This window comes from Tachyglossus aculeatus, chromosome 21 (genome assembly GCF_015852505.1).
Source record: "Tachyglossus aculeatus isolate mTacAcu1 chromosome 21, mTacAcu1.pri, whole genome shotgun sequence".
NCBI lineage: Eukaryota > Metazoa > Chordata > Mammalia > Monotremata > Tachyglossidae > Tachyglossus > Tachyglossus aculeatus.
Window position 1 is genome coordinate 41,281,773 of NC_052086.1, and position 18,381 is coordinate 41,300,153.

Here is an 18,381-nt window from a genome sequence, read left to right on the forward strand (position 1 = left end):
TCATGTGGGATGTGGACTGTGTCCAACCTGATTAGCTCATATCCCCCATCCAAACTGTTACCACGTTCATGCAATCACTCATCCTATCCTGCCCCTATTACCGCATCAGCCTCCTTGCCGACCTCCCAGCCTCCTGTCTCTCCCCTCTCCAGTCCATACTCCAGTCTGCTGCCCGGATCATTTCTCTTGAAAAACATTCGAGATGTGTCTCCCCACTCCTCAAAAAACTCCAGAAGTTGCCCATCCACCTCTGCATCAAGTAAAATCTCCTTACCTCTGGCTTTAAAACATTCATTCACCTTGTCCCCTCCTACCTCACCTCCCTTCTCTCCCACTACAACCCAATCTGCACACTTAGGTCCTCTAATGCCAAGCTCTTCTCCCGTGATCTCATCTTTCCCACTGCGGACCCCTGGCCCACGCCCTGCCTCTGGCCCAGAATGTCCTATTTATTTATTTTACTTGTACCTTTTTATTCTATTTATTTTATTTTGTTAATATGTTTTGTTTTGTTCCCTGTTTCCCACTTCTAGACTGTGAGCCCACTGTTGGGCTCACCTGTATATATGTATATATGTTTGTACATATTTTTTACTCTATTTATTTATTTATTTATTTATTTTATTTGTACATATCTATTCTATTTATTTTATTTTGTTAGTATGTTTGGTTTTGTTCTCTGTCTCCCCCTTTTAGACTGTGAGCCCACTGTTGGGTAGGGACTGTCTCTATATGTTGCCAATTTGTACTTCCCAAGCACTTAGTACAGTGCTCTGCACATAGTAAGCGCTCAATAAATACGATTGATGATGATGATGATGTTGGGTAGGGATCATCTCTAGATGTGGTCAACTTGGACTTCCCAAGCGCTTAGTACAGTGCTCTGCACACAGTAAGCGCTCAATAAATACGATTGAATGAATGAATGAATGCTGCCACTACCCTTGATAAAATCTCAGTCTCTCTCATCTCCCCACCCAATCTCCCTCCTCAACTGCACCCCAAGAATACAAAGTGACGGAACAGGAATTAGAACCCATGACTTCTGACTCCCACCCCTGGGCTCTTTCCACTAAGCCATGCTGCTTCTCATGGGCTTGGGAGTCAGAAGATTGTGGGTTCTAATCCTGGCTCCAACATTCGTCTGCTGCGTGACTTTAAGTCACTTCTCTTCTCTGGGCCTCAGTTCCCTCAGCTGTAAAATGGGGATTAGGTCCGTGAGCCCCACGTGGGACAGGGATAGTGTTCAAACCTATTGGGTTGTATCCGCCCCAGTGCTTAGTACAGTGCCTGGCGAATAGTAAGCACTTAACAAATACTATTATTATTATTATTGTTATTATTATTATTATTATTATCATTGTTTAGGCCTCGGTTACCTCATCTGTCAAATGAGGATTAAGACTATGAGTCCCACGTTGGGCAACATAATTACCTTGTACCTACCTTAGAACAGTGCTTGGCACATAGTAAACACTTAATAAATGTCATTACTACGATTAATTATTATTACAATGTAATAGAGTTGGAAGATGTAAGCCCTACCCACAAGGAGCTTAAAGTCTAGAGAGGGAGGCAGACATTAAAATAAATTCATTCATTTATTCAATCGTATTTATTGAGCACTTACTGTAAACAGAGCAGTGTACTAAGCGCTTGGGAAGTACAAGTCGGCAACATATAGAGACGGTCCCTACCTGACAATGGGCTCACAGTTTAGAAAAGGGAGACAGATAATAATCCAAGCACTTAGTACAGTGCTCTGCATACAGTAAGCGCTCAATAAATATGATTGATTGTTTGATAATAAAACAAAACATATAGACAGGTGTCAAAACCTTCAGAATGAATAGAATTATAGCTATATTCATTCATTCGTATTGATTGACCGCTTACTGTGTGCAGAGCACTGTACTAAGCGCTTGGGAAGTACAAGTCGGCAACATATAGAGACAGTCCCTACCCAACAATGGGCTCACAGTCTAGAACATCATTAATAAAATAAATAGAGTGGTAAATATGTACAAGTGAAATAGAGTCATAAATCTGTACAAACATATATACAGGTGCTGTGGGGAGGGGAAGGAGGTAGGGCGGGGGATGGGGAGGAGGAGAGGAAAAAGGGGGCTCAGTCTGGGAAGGCCTCCTGGAGGAGGTGAGCTCTCAGTAGGGCTGAGACAGCTAGGGGAGGGCTGCAGGACACAAAAACATGCACACAAGTGCTACGATACCCAAGTGCTTAGGGGATGTGGGAGTGTCATTGTGGCAGTTTGGGGAGGAAATAGGGTGGGAAGATGAAGGAGTAATCCAGGAAGGCCTCCTGGAGGAGATGTGATTTCAGAAAGATAGGGAAGATGGGGAGAGCTGTGGTCTGCCCCGTGTGATGGAGTAGGGTGCAGGAGAAGCAAGGGATCGGCACTGAGTGAAAGAAACAAGACACAGTAAGTGGGTTGGTTTGAGAAGAGGAGGATGAATCCCCACCCTTTCTTGACTGTGAGCCCCTTGTTGGGTAGGGACCGTCTCTATATGTTGCCAACTTGTACTTCCCAAGTGCTTAGTACAGTGCTCTGCACACAGTAAGCGCTCAATAAAGACGATTGAAAGAATCAATGAATGTATGAATGAGGGAATTCAACTCCAAAGAGTTCCCTAATAACAATGATGGTATTTGTTAAGCCCTTACTCTGTGCCAAGCACTGTTCTAAGCACTACCCCAGGTTGATATGATGGCATTTATTCAGCGCTTACTCTGTGCAAAGCACTGTTCTAAGCGCTGGGGAGGTTACAAGGTGATCAGGTTGTCCCCCACGTGGGACAACTTGATTACCTTGTATCCCCCGCAGCGCTTAGAACATTGCTTGGGACATAGTAAGCGCTTAACAAATGCCATCATTATTATTATTATTATTATATGAAGAGGAAGCGCGTACAGAGAAGCAGCGTGGCTTAATGGCTAGAGCCCAGGCCTGGAAGTTAGGACAAGGGTTCTAATCCCGGCTCTGTCACTTGCCTGCTGTGTGACCCCAAGGTCACTTAACGTCTCTTAAGGTCACCCCAAGTCAAGTAAGCCACTTCACTTCTCTGGTCCTCAGTTCCCTCATCTGTAAAATGAGGGTTAAGACTGTGAGCCCCTCGTGGGACAACCTGATTACCTTGTATCTATCCTATTCATTCATTCAATCATATTTATTGAGCACCTACTGTGTACAGTGCTCTGCTTGTGAAGTCCAAGTTGGCAACATAGAGAGACGGTCCCTACCCAACAACGGGCTCATGCTTAGAACAGTGCTTGGCACATAGTAAGCGCTTAACAAAATAACATCATCATCATCATCGTTTAAAGCCTGGGACGACGCTGTCGTCCCAGGGGAGGTTCAGGATGCCTCCGTCAATCCGGATGCGGATGGAGGGGTCACGGGGAGCTGTAGAGCAGCGGTTTGGGGGGGGTTTTAGGGGGCTGGGTGGATTTTTAAAACCCTCCTCTCGTTCCGCTCCGTGGATGGCTTCCTCTCTGTGAGTTTCCTCGCCCGCTGGGGCTGTTGACATTTCCGGAGCCCCCTGCTAGCTGTCAATCCTGCTTCTCCCCCACACACAGAGGGACCCCAGCCCTCGCTCTCCCAGGGAAGACAAGGCCCGGAAGCGGTTTAGTGAGAACCCGGAGGAGACGGGGTCGTCTGTCGGAGACCGATCAGCTTCCGTGACCAAAACAGAATCAGGGACCTCGTCGCCCACCTCGTGCACCGACTTTTATTGAGTTTTCCGACCCCTCGGGTTCGGAATCAATGAGATTTCCCGGACCTGGGAGCCTAAAACCAGCTCCTTGGGGGGGGGGCAACGAGCCTTCTGGAAGTTGGAGAGGAACCCGGTGGAGCGTCCGGGATTTCCGGGAGTGGCAGGCTCCTTGGCGGCGCGGGCCTCGGGGAGACGTGGACGGCCCGGCGGGAGAGATAGGAGAGACAGGAGAAAGCGGGTGAGGGAGGAACCGAACTGCAGACCCTCTGACCTTCAAATGAAACCCCTCCGGCTCCTGGGGTAAGCGAAACAACTTGAGGCAGAGTGTATGAGTGTGTGATCATGTGCGTGGCGAGCGATGTGCTATTGGGGAAGCAGCGGGGGGTATTGGATACAACACGGGCCTAGATTCTAATCCCGGCTCCGCCACTTGTCTACTGTGTGGCCGCGGGCAAGTCACTTCACTTCTCTGCGCTTCCCCCTTCTATCATCATCATCATCAATCGTATTTATTGAGCACTTACTATGTGCAGAGCACTGTACTAAGTGCTTGGGAAGTACAAATTGGCAACATATAGAGACAGTCCCTACCCAACAGTGGGCTCACAGTCTAAAAGGCTATCAATCTAGCCTATTGCCCAGCCCAGCCATATTAACAGTGCTTTGCACATAGTAAGTCCTTAATAAATGTCATTATTATTATTATTAAGTCGCTTAGGCAGTCAATCAATCAGTCGTATTTATTGAGCGCTTACTGTGTGCAGAGCACTGTACTCAGCGCTTGGGAAGTCCAAGTTGGCAACATCTAGAGACAGTCCCTGCCCAACAGTGGGCTCACAGTCTAGAAGGGGGGCTCACAGTTTAGAAGGGGGACTGTGGCCGTCTCTGTATGTTGCCGACTTGTACTTCCCAAGCGCTTAGTACAGTGCTCTGCACACAGTAAGCGCTCAGTAAATACAATTGATTGATTGATTGATTGATTCTCTGCGCTTCCCCCTTCTAGACTGTGAGCCCACTGTTGGGTAGGGACCGTCTCTATAGGTTGCCAACTTGTGCTTCCCAAGCGATTAGTACAGTGCTCTGCACACAGTAAGCGCTCAATAAATACGATTGATTGATTGATTGATTCACTTACCTCATCTGGAAAATGGGGATGAAGACTGTGAGCTCCTCGTGGGACAATCTGATGACCCTGTATCTACCCCAGCACTTAGAACAGTGGTGGTCACATAGTAAGCGCTTAACAAATACCATCATTATTATTAAGAGAAGCAGTGTGGCTCAGTGGAAAGAGCCAGGGCTTGGGAGTCAGAGGATGTGGGTTCTAATCCCAGCTCTGCCACTTGTCTGCTGTGTGACTTGGGTAAATCACTTCACTCCTCTGGAGAAGCACTCATTGTGCACTCATTGGAGAAGCATTGTGGCTCAGTGGAAATAGCCCGGGCTTTGGAGTCAGAGGTCATGAGTTCAAATGCTGGCTCCGCCAATTGTCAGCTTGTGTGACTTTGGGCAAGTCACTTCACTTCTCTTTGCCTCAGTTCCCTCATCTGTAAAATGGGGATTAAGACTGTGAGCACCCCCCGTGGGACTACCTGATCACCTTATAACCTCCCCAGCGCTTAGAACAGTGCTTTGCACATGGTAAGCACTTAATAAATGCTATCATTATTATTATTATTATTATTATTATTATTATTATTATTATTATTCTCTGGGCCTCATCTGTAAAATGGGGATTAAAACCAGGAGCCCGACGTGGGACAACCTGATTACCTTGTACCTACCCCAGCGCTTAGAACAGTGCTTGATGCATAGTAAGCGCTTAACAAATGCCGTAATTATTAAATACCACAGTTATTATTATTATTATTATTATTGGGAAAAAATGTGGGGAGGGGACTGTGGGTTGCTGTCTTTCCCAATGAGGAATCTCCCTCTGATCTGCTTCCCCCTCGGCCTGCCGTTGAGGAGGTTGCCCTCCCCCTTGGTGAGTGCCAGCTTGTGGAGGGAGAGCTGAGGGTGGCATTGAACGGCAATCGATGGTATTTACTGAGCGCTTACTGCGCGTGGAGCACTGTACTAAGCGCTTGGGAGAGAGTACAGTTAGAACAGAGTTGGTAGAGATGTTCCCTGCCCACAGTGAGCTACCAGTCTGGAGGGGAAGACAGACACCAATCAGTCAGTCAATCAATCGATGGTATTTATTGAGCGCTTGCTGTGGGTGGAGCACTGTACTAAGCGCTTGGGAGAGAGTACAGTAGAACAGAGTTGGTAGAGATGTTCCCTGCCCACAATGAGTTACCAGTCTGGAGGGGAAGACATCATCATCATCAATCGTATTTATTGAGCGCTTACTGTGTGCAGAGCACTGTACTAAGCGCTTGGGAAGTACAAGTGGGCAACATATAGAGACAGTCCCTACCCAACAGTGGGCTCACAGTCTAAAAGACAGACACCAGTCAGTCAATCAACGGTATTTATTGAGCACTCACTGTGTGCAGAGCACTGTACTAAGCGCTTGGGAGAGAGTACAGTAGAACAGAGTTGGTAGAGATGTTCCCTGCCCACAGTGAGTTACCAGTCTGGAGGGGAAGACAGACACCAGTCCGTCAGTCAATCAATCAACGGTATTTATTGAGCGCTCACTGTGTGCAGAGCACTGTACTAAGCGCTTGGGAGAGAGTACAGTAGAACAGAGTTGGTAGAGTTGTTCCCTGCCCACAATGAGCTACCAGTCTGGAGGGGAAGACAGACACCAGTCAGTCAATCAATCAATGATATTTATTGAGCACTCACTGCGTGCAGAGCACTGTACTAAGCACTTGGGATAGAGTACAGTAGAACAGAGTTGGTAGCGACGTTCCCTGCCCACAGTGAGCTACCAGTCTGGAGGGGAAGATAGACACCAGTCAGTCAATCAATCAATGGTATTTATTGAGCACTCACTGTGTGCAGAGCACTGTACTAAGCCCTTGGGAGAGAGTACAGTAGAACAGAGTTGGTAGAGATGTTCCCTGCCCACAGTGAGCTACCAGTCTGGAGGGGAAGACAAACAACAATCAGTCAGTCAATCAACGGTATTTATTGAGCACTCACTGTGTGCAGAGCACTGTACTAAGCACTTGATAGAGAGTGCAGTAGAACAGAGTTGGTAGAGATGTTCCCTGCCCACCATGAGCTACCAGTCCGGAGGGGAAGACAGACCCCAATCAGTCAGTCAATCAATGGTATTTATTGAGCGCTCACTGTGTGCAGAGCACTGTACTAAGTGCTTGGGAGAGAGTGCAGTAGAACAGAGTTGGTAGAGATGTTCCCTGCCCACAATGAGCTACCAGTCTGGAGGAAAAGACAGACATCAGTCAGTCAATCAATCAATGGTATTTATTGACCATTAACTGTGTGCAGAGCACTGTACTAAGCGCTTGGGAGTGAGTATAGTAGAACAGAGTTGGTAGAGATGTTCCCTGCCCACAATGAGCTAAAAGTCTGGATGAAAAGACAGACATCAGTCAGTCAATCAATCAATGGTATTTATTGAGCGCTCACTGTGTGCAGAGCACTGTACTAAGCACTTGGGAGTGAGTATAGTAGAACAGAGTTGGTAGATATGTTCCCTGCCCACAATGAGCTACCAGTCTGGAGGGGAAGACAGACACCAATCAGTTAGTCAACGGTATTTATTGAGCGCTCACTGTGTGCAGAGCACTGTACTAAGCGCTTGGGAAAGAGTACAGTAGAACAGAGATGGTAGAGATGTTCCCTGCCCACAATGAGCTACCAGTCTGGAGGGGAAGACAGACACCAGTCAGTCAATCAATCAACGGTATTTATTGAGCGCTCACTGTGTGCAGAGCACTGTACTAAGTGCTTGGGAGAGAGTACAGTAGAACAGAGTTGGTAATAATAATAATAATAATAATGGCATTTATTAAGCGCTTACTATGTGCAAAGCACTGTTCTAAGCACTGGGGGGGATACAAGGTGATCAGGTTGTCCCACATGGGGCTCACAGTTATCACCCCCATTTTGCAGATGAGGTAACTGAGGCTCTGAGAAGTTAAGTGACTTGCCCAAGGTCACTTGGGCAGACATGTTCTCTGCCCACAATGAGCTACCGGTCTGGAGGGGAAGACAGACACCAATCAGTCAGTCAATCAACGATATTTATTGAGCGCTCACTGTGTGCAGAGCACTGTACTAAGCGCTTGGGAGAGAGTACAGTACAACAGAGTTGGTAGATATGTTCCCTGCCAACAGCAAGCTTAGTTTAGAGCGGGAGAATACGAGAAGCAGCATGACTTAGTGGTAAGAGCACAGGCTTGGGAGTCAGAGGTTGTGGGTTCGAATCTCACCTCCGCCACTTGTCATCTGTGTGACTTTGGGCAAGTCACTTCACTTCTCTGTGCCTCAGTTACCTCATCCGTAAAATGGAGATGAAAACTGTGAGCCCCATGCGGGACAACCTACCCTGTAAATACCCCAGCGCTTAGAACAGTGCTTGGCACATAGTAAGTGTTTAACAAATACCATTATTATTATCAGTCAACCAACCAATCAGTTGTATTCACTGAGCGATTACTGTGTGCAGAGCACTGAACTAAGTGCTTGGGAGAGAGTACAGTAGTACTCTGAGTAGTACAGTGGGGAAGCAGCGTGGCTCAGTGGAAGGAGCCCGGGCTTTGGAGTCAGAGGTCATGGGTTCAAATCCCAGCTCTGCCAATTGTCAGCTGGGTGATTTGGGGCAAGTCACGTCACTTCTCAGTGCCTCAGTTCCCTCATCTGTCAAATGGGGATGAAGACTGTGAGCCCCCCGTGGGACAACCTGATCACCTTGTAACCACCCCAGCGCTTAGAACAGTGCTTTGCACATAGTAAGTGCTATATAAATGCCATTATTATTATTACTTGTACTTCCCAAGTGCTTAGTACAGTGCTCTGCACACAGTAAGCACTCAATAAATACGATTGATTGATTGATTGATTAGTAGTAATGGTAGTAGTAGTACAGAGTTGGTAGTATATTTCCTGCCCACAGTGAGCTCCAGTCTAGAGGGGCAGATAGACCCCAGCCAGTCAGTCAATCAATCGTATTTATTGAGCTCTTACTGTGTGCAGAGCACTGTACTAAGCGCTTGGGAGAGAGTACAGTAGAATAGAGTGGGCCCTTCTGAGAGCTCACCTCCTCCAGGAGGCCTTCCCAGACTGAACCCCCTCCTTCCTCTCCACCTCCTCCCCCTCCCCATCCCCCCCACCTTACCTCCTTCCCCTCCCCACAGCACCTGTATATATGTCTATATGTTTGTACAGATTTATTACTCTATTCATTTATTTGTTTTATTTGTACATCTTTATTCTATTTATTTTATTTGGTTAATATGTTTTGTTTTGTTGTCTGTCTCCCCCTTCTAGACTGTGAGCCCGGTGTTGGGTAGGGACCGTCTCTAGATGTTGCCAACTTGGACTTCCCAAGCACTTAGTCCAGTGCTCTGCACACAGTAAGCGCTCAATAAATACGATTGATTGATTGCACACAGTAAGTAAGCACTCAATAAATACGATTGAATGAATGAATGAATGAACAGCATGCTTACAATCTGGGGGGTAGACAGGCATCAATCAATCAATCAGTGGTATTTATGTAGCGCTTCCTGTGTGCAGAGCACTGTAATAAGCGCTTGGGAGAGTACACTATAGTAGGTTCTAATTCTGGCTCCTCCACTTGTCTGCTGTGTTACCTTGGGCAAGTCACTTCACTTCTCTGGGCCTCCCTCATCTGTAAAATGGGGATTAAAACTGTGACTCATGTGGGACAACCTGATTACCTTGAACCTGCCCCGGCATTTAGAACAGCGCTTGGAACATAGTGAGCGCTTAACAAATACCAACATTATTTTTATTATCTCAATCAATCAATCAATCGTATTTATTGAGCGCTTACTGTGTGCAGATATCCCTTTATTGTCTCCCTTTCAGACGCTCAGATCCCTGTGGGCAGGGAACAGGTCTACCAGCCCTCTCAGCGTGGCTCAGCGGAAAGAGCCCGGGCTTGGGAGTCAGAGGTCCTGGGTTCTAATCCCGGCTCTGACACTTGTCTAGAGTGTGACCTTGAGCAAGTCACTTCACTTCTCTGTGCCTCAGTTCCCCCAAGTGAGTTCTCATCCAGGCACCGCCGCTTGTAACTTTGGGCAAGTCACTTCACTTCTCCGGGCCTCAGTTTCCTCCTCTGGGAAATGGGGATGTCCATTTTCCAGCTCGTCCGGCTTGGTCCAGGAGCGAGTTGGCCAGTGGCCCCAGCCGCAGCGGGAGGGAGCCGGAAATAGCTTCGGCCGAACATGCGCCGTCAGCCTCTGAATCAGGCAGGTTGGTCAACCAACAATCAGTGGTTGAGTACTTACTGAGTGCAGAGCACTGTACTAAGCAGTTGGAAGAGTAATAATGACGGCATTTGTTAAGCGCAAAGCACTATTCTAAGCATTGGGAGGGATACAAGGTGATCAAGGTGTCCCACGGGGGGCTCACAGTCTTCATCCCCATTTTCCAGATGAGGTCACTGAGGCCCAGAGAAGTGAAGTGACTTGCCCAAAGTCACCCAACTGACAATCAATCAATCGTATTTATTGAGCGCTTACTGTGTGCAGAGCACTGTACTAAGCGCTTGGGAAGTACAAGTTGGCAACAGATAGAGATGATCCCTACCCAAAAATGGGCTCACAGTCTAGAAGGGGGAGATAGACAACAAAACATGTAGACAGTTAGCCCATCTGTAAAATGGGGATGAAGACTGTGAGCCACCTGTGTGACAAGCTGATCACCTGGCAACCTCCCTGGCGCTTAGAGCAGTGCTTGGCACATAGTAAGCGCTTAAGGGTCATGGGTTCAAATCCCGGCTCTGCCAATTGTCAGCTGTGTGACTTTGGGCAAATCACTTAACTTCTCTGGGCCTCAGTTCCCTCATCTGTCAAATGGGCATGAAGACTGTGAGCCCCCCATGGGGCAACCTAATCACCTTGCATCCCCCCAGCGCCTAGAACAGTGCCTGGCACACAGCAAGAGCTCAATAAGTGCCATGATTATTATTATGGCTATTAATAAATACGACTGACTGATGGACGGACTGAACCCAGGACTTCCGGCTCGGAAGGCTGGGGCTCTTTGGTGTGGGGGTCGGAGCCGGGATTAGAACCCACGTGTTCAAGCTGGAGAATCCGAGAGAAGCCTTCCCAGCCCACCCCGGCATCCCCCTCACCCCTGGTGGTGTGCCCTCTTTGTGGGCAGGGAATGTGTCTGTTGTATTGGACTCCCCCAAGCACTTAGCACACTGCTCTGCACACAGGAAGTGCTCAATAAATACCACTGAATGAATGAACAAATGCCCGTCCCTTTCGCCCACCATGACATACCCCTGGCTTGTGTCTGGCCTGCCCTATGCATACCTAATAATGATGATCACGGCATTAGTTACCCGGAATTAGAACCCAGATCCATTGGCTCCCAGGCCGATGCTCTATCCACTAGGCCATGCTGCTTCTCTTGGGTTTCCCATGTGTTTTCATTTGTTTCTCTTCCAATCATTCATTATTGTTAGTATTATTATTAAGTGCTTACTATGTGCAAAGCACTGTTCTAAGCACTGGGGAGGTTCCAAGGTGATCGGGTTGCCCCACATGGGGCTCCCAGTCTTAATCCCCATTTTACAGATGAGGGAACTGAGGCCCAGAGAAGTGAAGTGACTTGCCCAAAGTCACACAGCTAACAATTGGCGGAGCCGGGATTTGAACCCATGACCTCTGACTCCAAAGCCCGGGCTCTTTCCACTGAGCCACGCTGCTTCCCTTCAATTCATTCATTCATTCATTCATTCAATCATATTTATTGAGTGCTTACTGTGTGCAGAGCACTGTACTAAGTGCTTGGGAAGTACAAGTCGGCAACATATAGAGATCATGCATTGCCCAGCTGGACAGCCAATAGGGTGGATCAATCAGTCAATCAATCAATCAATTAATCAATCAAATGGAGCAGTGTGACCTAATCTTGCCTCCCTTTCAGATTCTCAGGTCCTTGTGGGCAGGGAACAGGTCTACCAACTCTTCCAGGGTGGCTCAGTGGAAACAGCCCAGGCTTGGGAGTCAGAAGGTCATGGGTTCTAATCCCGGCTCCGACACTTGTCTGGAGTGTGACCTTGAGCAAGTCACTTCACTTCTATGTGCCTCAGTTTCCCCACGTGGGTTCTAATCCCGGCTCTCCTGCTTGTCAGTTGGGTGACTTTGGGCAAGTCACTTCACTTCTCTGTGCCTCTGTGACCTCATCTAGAAAATGGGGATGAAGACTGTGAGCCCCCCATGGGACAACCTGATCACCTTGTGTTCCCCCCAGTGCTTAGAACAGTTCTTTGTGCTTAACAAATGCCATCATTATTACTCTTAATGATGGCATTTATTAAGCGCTTACTATGTGCAAAGCACTGTTCTAAGCGCTGGGGAGGTTACAAGGTGATCAGGTTGTCCCATGGGGGGCTCACAGTCTTAATTAATCCCTATTTTACAGATGAGGTAACTGAGGCCCAGAGAAGTGAAGTGACTTGCCCAAAGTCACACAGCTGACAAGTGGCGGAGCTGAGATTTGAACCCATGACCTCTGACTCCAAAGCCCGGCCTCTTTCCACTGAGCCACGCTGCTTCTCAACCTAACTTAAGCCACTTAACTTCTCTGTGCTTCAATTACTGTAAAATGGGGATTAAGCCTGTGAGCCCCCCATGGGACAACCTGATCACCTTGTATCCCCCCCCCAGCGCTTAGAACAGTGCTTGGCACATAGTAAGCGCTTAACAAATACGATTATTATTATTGTCATTATTATTATTATCATCCCAGCAGGGCTGGAGGCTTCCCAACTCTCCAGCAGGTTTGTCAACCAACAATCAGTGGTTGAGTACTTACTGAGTGCAGAGCACTGTACTAAGCAGTTGGAAGAGAAGCAGCGTGCCTCAGTGGAAAGAGCCCGGGCTTTGGAGTCAGAGGTCATGGGTTCAAATCCCGGCTCTGCCAACTGTCAGCTGTGTGACTTTGGGCAAGTCACTTCACTTCTCTAGGCCTCAGTTCCCTCCTCTGTAAAATGGGGATGAAGACTGTGAGCCCCCCGTGGGACAACCTGATCACCTTGTAATCTCCCCAGTGCTTAGAACAGTGCTTGGCACATAGTAAGCGCTCAATAAATGCCATCATTAAGAGTAATAATGAGTAATAATTATGTTGCCGATTTGTACTTCCCAAGAGCTTAGTACAGTGCTCTGCACATAGTAAGCGCTCAATAAATGCGATTGATGATGAAGCACAAAGCACTGTTCTAGGCACTGGGGGGGATACAAGGTGATCAGGTTGTCCCACGAAGGGCTCACAGTCTTCAACCCCATTTTCCAGATGCGGTCACAGAGGCACAGAGAAGTGAAGTGACATGCCCGAAGTCACCCAACTGACAAGTGGCGGAGCCGGGATTAGAACCCACATGGGGGAACTGAGGCACAGAGAAGTGAAGTGACTTGCTCAAGGTCACACTCCAGGCAAGTGTCGGAGCCGGGATTAGAACCCATGACCTTCTGACTCCCAAGCCTGGGCTCTTTCCACTGAGCCACGCTGGGAGAGTTGGTAGACCTGTTCCCTGCCCACAGCGCTCTGAGCGTCTGAAAGGGAGGCAAGATTAGGCCACACTGCTCCATTTGATTGATTGATTAATTGATTGATTGATTGATTGACTGATTGATCCACCCTATTGGCTGTCCAGCTGGGCAATGCATGATCTCTGTATGTTGCCGACTTGTACTTCCCAAGCGCTTAGTACAGTGCTCTGCACACAGTAAGCGCTCAATAAGTACGATTGAATGAATGAATGAATGAATTGAAGGGAAGCAGCGTGGCTCGGTGGAAAGAGCCCGGGCTTTGGAGTCAGAGGTCATGGGTTCATATCTCAGCTCCGCCAATTATCAGCTGTGTGACTTTGGGCAGGTCACTTCAATCAATCAATCAATCAATTGTATTTATTGAGCACTTACTGTGTGCAGAGCACTGTACTAAGCACTTGGGAAGTACAAGTTGGCAACATATAGAGAGAGTCCCTACCCAACAGTGGGCTCACTTCTCTGGGCCTCAGTTCCCTCATCTGTAAAATGGGGATTAAGACTGTGAGCCCCATGTGGGACAACCCGATTACCTTGTAAGCTCCCCAGTGCTTAGAACAGTGCTTTGCACATAGTAAGTGCTTAATAAATGCCATTATTATTATTATTATTATTATAATTACGATTGAATGAATGAATGAATGAATGAATTGAAGGGAAGCAGCGTGGCTCAGTGGAAAGAGCCCGGGCTTTGGAGTCAGAGGTCATGGGTTCAAATCCCAGCTCCACCAATTGTCAGCTGTGTGACTTTGGGCAAGTCACTTCACTTCTCTGGGCCTCAGTTCCCTCATCTGTAAAATGGGGATTAAGACTGTGAACCCCAAGTGGGACAACCCGATCACCTTGTAACCTCCCCAGCGCTTAGAACAGTGCTTTGCACATAGTAAGCGCTTAATAAATAATAATAATAATAATAATAATGAATGATTGGAAGAGAAACAAATGAAAACACATGGGAAACCTAAGAGAAGCAGCGTGGCCTAGTGGATAGAGCATCGGCCTGGGAGCCAATGGATCTGGGTTCTAATCCCGGCCCCACCACTTATCTGCTGGGTGACTTTGGGTAAGTCACTTCACTTCTCTGTGCCTCAGGGACTTTATCTATAAAAGGGGTATTAGGACTGTGAGCCCCACATAGGCCCAACCTGATTAGCTTGTGTCTGCCCCAGCACTTAGTACAGTGCCCGGCACATAGTAAGCGCTTAACAGAGAAGCAGCATGGCATAATGGATAGAGAATGGGGCTGGGAGTGGGAAGGTCATGGGTTCTAATCCTGGCTCCGACGCTTTCAATCGTATTTATTGAGTGCTTACTGCCTGGAGAGCACTGTACTAAGCGCTTGGGAAGTACAAGTTAGGAACATATAGAGACGGTCCCTACCCAACAGTGGGCTCACAGTCTAGAAAAACGTGACCTTGGGCAAATCACTTCACTTCTCTGTGCCTCAGTTCCCCCATCTGTAAAATGGGGATGGAGACTGAGCCCACTGTTGGGTAGGGACCATCTCTATATGTTGCCAACTTGTACTTCCCAAACGCTTAGTACAGTGCTCTGCAGACAGTAAGCGCTCAATAAATACAATTGATTGATTGATTGATTAACCGTGAGCCCCACGTGGAACAGGGACTGTGTACAACCTGATTACCTTGTATGCACCGCAGCGCTTAGTACAGTCCTCAGCACAGTAAGTGCTTAACAAATACTACTATTGTTATTATTATTACCAGAAAAAAAAAATCCATTGAGTTGCTGTGGGCTGGGAATGTGGCCAGAGAAGCAACGTGGCTCAATGGAAAGAGCCCGGGCTTTGGAGTCAGAGATCATGGGTTCGAGTCCCAGCTCCGCCAATTGTCAGCTGTGTGACTTTGAGCAAGTCACTTCACTTCTCTGGGCCTCAGTGACCTCATCTGGAAAATGGGGATTGAGACTCTGAGCCCCCCGTGGGACAACCTGATCACCTTGTAACCTCCCCAGTGCTTGAAACAGTGCTTTGCACATAGTTAGTGCTTAATAAATGTCATTATTATTATTGTTAATGTGTCTGTTTATTGTTGTATCGTACTCTCCCAAGTGTAGGGACCACCTCTATATGTTGCCAACTTGTACTTCCCAAGCGCTTAATACAGTGCTCTGCACACAGTAAGTGCTCAATAAATACGATTGATTGACTGATTGATAGTATAGTACTATTCCACACACAGTAAGCGTTCAACCAGTATGATCGAATGAATGGATGGGTGAGTGAAAATCAATCAATCAATCAATCGTATTTATTGAGCGCTTACTGTGTACAGAGCACTGTACTAAGCGCTTGGGAAGTCCAAGTTGGCAACACACATACCCAACAGTGGGCTCACAGTCTAGAAGGGGGAGAGGAAAAGATGGGAAGGAAACGGGGAGGCAGCTTCGAGGGTGGATGTATATATGTTTGTACCTATTTATTACTCTATTTATTGATTTATTTATTTTACCTGTACATATCTATTCTATTTTATTTTGTTAGTATGTTTGGTTTTGTTCTCTGTCTCCCCCTTTTTAGACTGTGAGCCCGCTGTTGGGTAGGGACCGTCTCTAGATGTTGCCAACTTGGACTTCCCAAGCGCTTAGTCCAGGGCTCTGCACACAGTAAGCGCTCAATAAATACGATTGATTGATTGATTGATTGATTGGAGTGGGTGGGCCTGATTCAGGTGGGCTGGCTCTCCTCCTCCGGGCTGGCCACCTGCCAGATGGCCAGAAGTCCAGGAGCTTATCGGCTCTCTGGGTGTTGGCCAGGGTGGGCCCAGCTGGGAGTTTCCCACAGTGGCCCGCTGCCTGGGAATTTGGCTTTCCTGACTCCCCGCCAGCCGGGCTGGGGGGATTTTTCACCCACGCCTGCTCTTGCCTTTCCCGAAGGAAGATGGCCCTTCCGGAGCCGCCGGGCTGGAGGTAGGGAAGGGCTAAATCAGCAGCTGAGCGGGGCAGGGCGGTGCGGGTCAGTGGCCCTTCTGGGAGCTGGGAGCGGGACGGGATAAACCAAATGTAGCCACTTCCACAGCCACCATAGTCCAAGGAGGTGGGGATGGGAATGAGCCTTCCGGCCTGCTGGTCAGGAGGCCAGTTGCCCTTCATCCTCGGCCTAGTGGATGACCCTCCGGCCCGGTAATATCATCATCATCATCATCAATCGTATTTATTGAGCGCTTAGAACAGTGCTTTGCACAGAGTAAGCACTTAATAAATGTCATTATTATTATTATTATTGTTATTAAGCGCTTACTCTGTGCACAGCATTCATTCATTCATTCAGTCGTATTTATTGAGCGCTTACTGTGTGCAGAGCACTGGACTAAGCACTTGGGAAGTACAAATTGGCAACATCTAGAGACAGTACCTACCCACCAGTGGGCTCACAGTCTAAAAGGGGGAGACAAAACCAAACATACTAACAAAAGAAAATAAATAGAATAGATATGTACAAGTAAGATAAATTAATAAATAGAGTAATAAATATGTACAAACATATATCCATATATACAGGTGCTGTGGGGAAGGGAAGGAGGTAGGATGGGGGGGATGGAGAGGGGGACGAGGGGTTTGAGAAGCAGCGTGGCTCAACGGAAAGAGCCTGGGCTTTGGAGTCAGAAGTCATGGGTTCAAATCCTGGCTCCGCCACTTGTCAGCTGTGTGATTGTGGGCAAGTCAGTTCACTTCTCTGGGCCTCAGGTACCTCATCTGGAAAGTGGGAATTCAGACTGTGAGCCCCATGTGGGACAACCTGATTACCTTGTATCTACCCCAGCGCTTAGAACAGTGCTTGGCACATAGTAAGCGCTTAATAAATACCACTATTATTATTATTATTATTATTCACCCTCGGCCTAGTGGATGACTCTCCGGCCCGGTAATAGTCATCATTAAATCCATCAGGTCCGACCTCCCCAAAGTCTCTTCCCCCCTTTCTCCAACCCCCCGGCTCTCAACACTCTCTGCTACTCTCCCATCCTTCCCAGCGGTATCCTCAGAGGAACTCTCCTCCCTCCTCTCAAGTGCTACTCCGGCCACCTGTGCTTCTGACCCCATTCCCTCTCATCTTATGAAATCTCTCGCTCCATCCCTTCTCCCCTCCTTAACTTCCATCTTCAACCGCTCACTCTCCACTGGTTCCTTCCCCTCTGCCTTCAAACATGCCCATGTCTCTCCCATCCTAAAAAACCCCTCTCTTGACCCCACCTCACCTTCTAGTTATCGTCCCATATCCCTCCTACCATTCCTTTCCAAACTCCTTGAACGAGTTGTCTACACGCGCTGCCTAGAATTCCTCAACAACAACTCTCTCCTCGACCCCCTCCAGTCTGGCTTCCGTCCCCTTCATTCCACGGAAACTGCGCTCTCAAAGGTCACCAATGACCTCCTGCTTGCCAAATCCAACTGCTCATACTCTGTCCTAATCCTCCTCGACCTCTCAGCTGCCTTTGACACTGTGGACCACCCCCTTCTCCTCAACACGTTATCTGACCTTGGCTTCACAGACTCCGTCCTCTCCTGGTTCTCCTCTTATCTCTCCGGTCGTTCTTTCTCAGTCTCTTTTGCAGGCTCCTCCTCCCCCTCCCATCCTCTTACTGTGGGGGTTCCCCAAGGTTCAGTGCTTGGTCCCCTTCTGTTCTCAATCTACACTCACTCCCTTGGTGACCTCATTCGCTCCCACGGCTTCAACTATCATCTCTACGCTGATGACACCCAGATCTCCATCTCGGCCCCTGCTCTCTCCCCCTCCCTCCAGGCTCGCATCTCCTCCTGCCTTCAGGACATCTCCATCTGGATGTCCGCCCGCCACCTAAAGCTCAACATGTCGAAGACTGAGCTCCTTGTCTTCCCTCCCAAACCTTGTCCTCTCCCTGACTTTCCCATCTCTGTTGACGGCACTACCATCCTTCCCGTCTCACAAGCCCGCAACCTTGGTGTCATCCTCGACTCCGCTCTCTCATTCACCCCT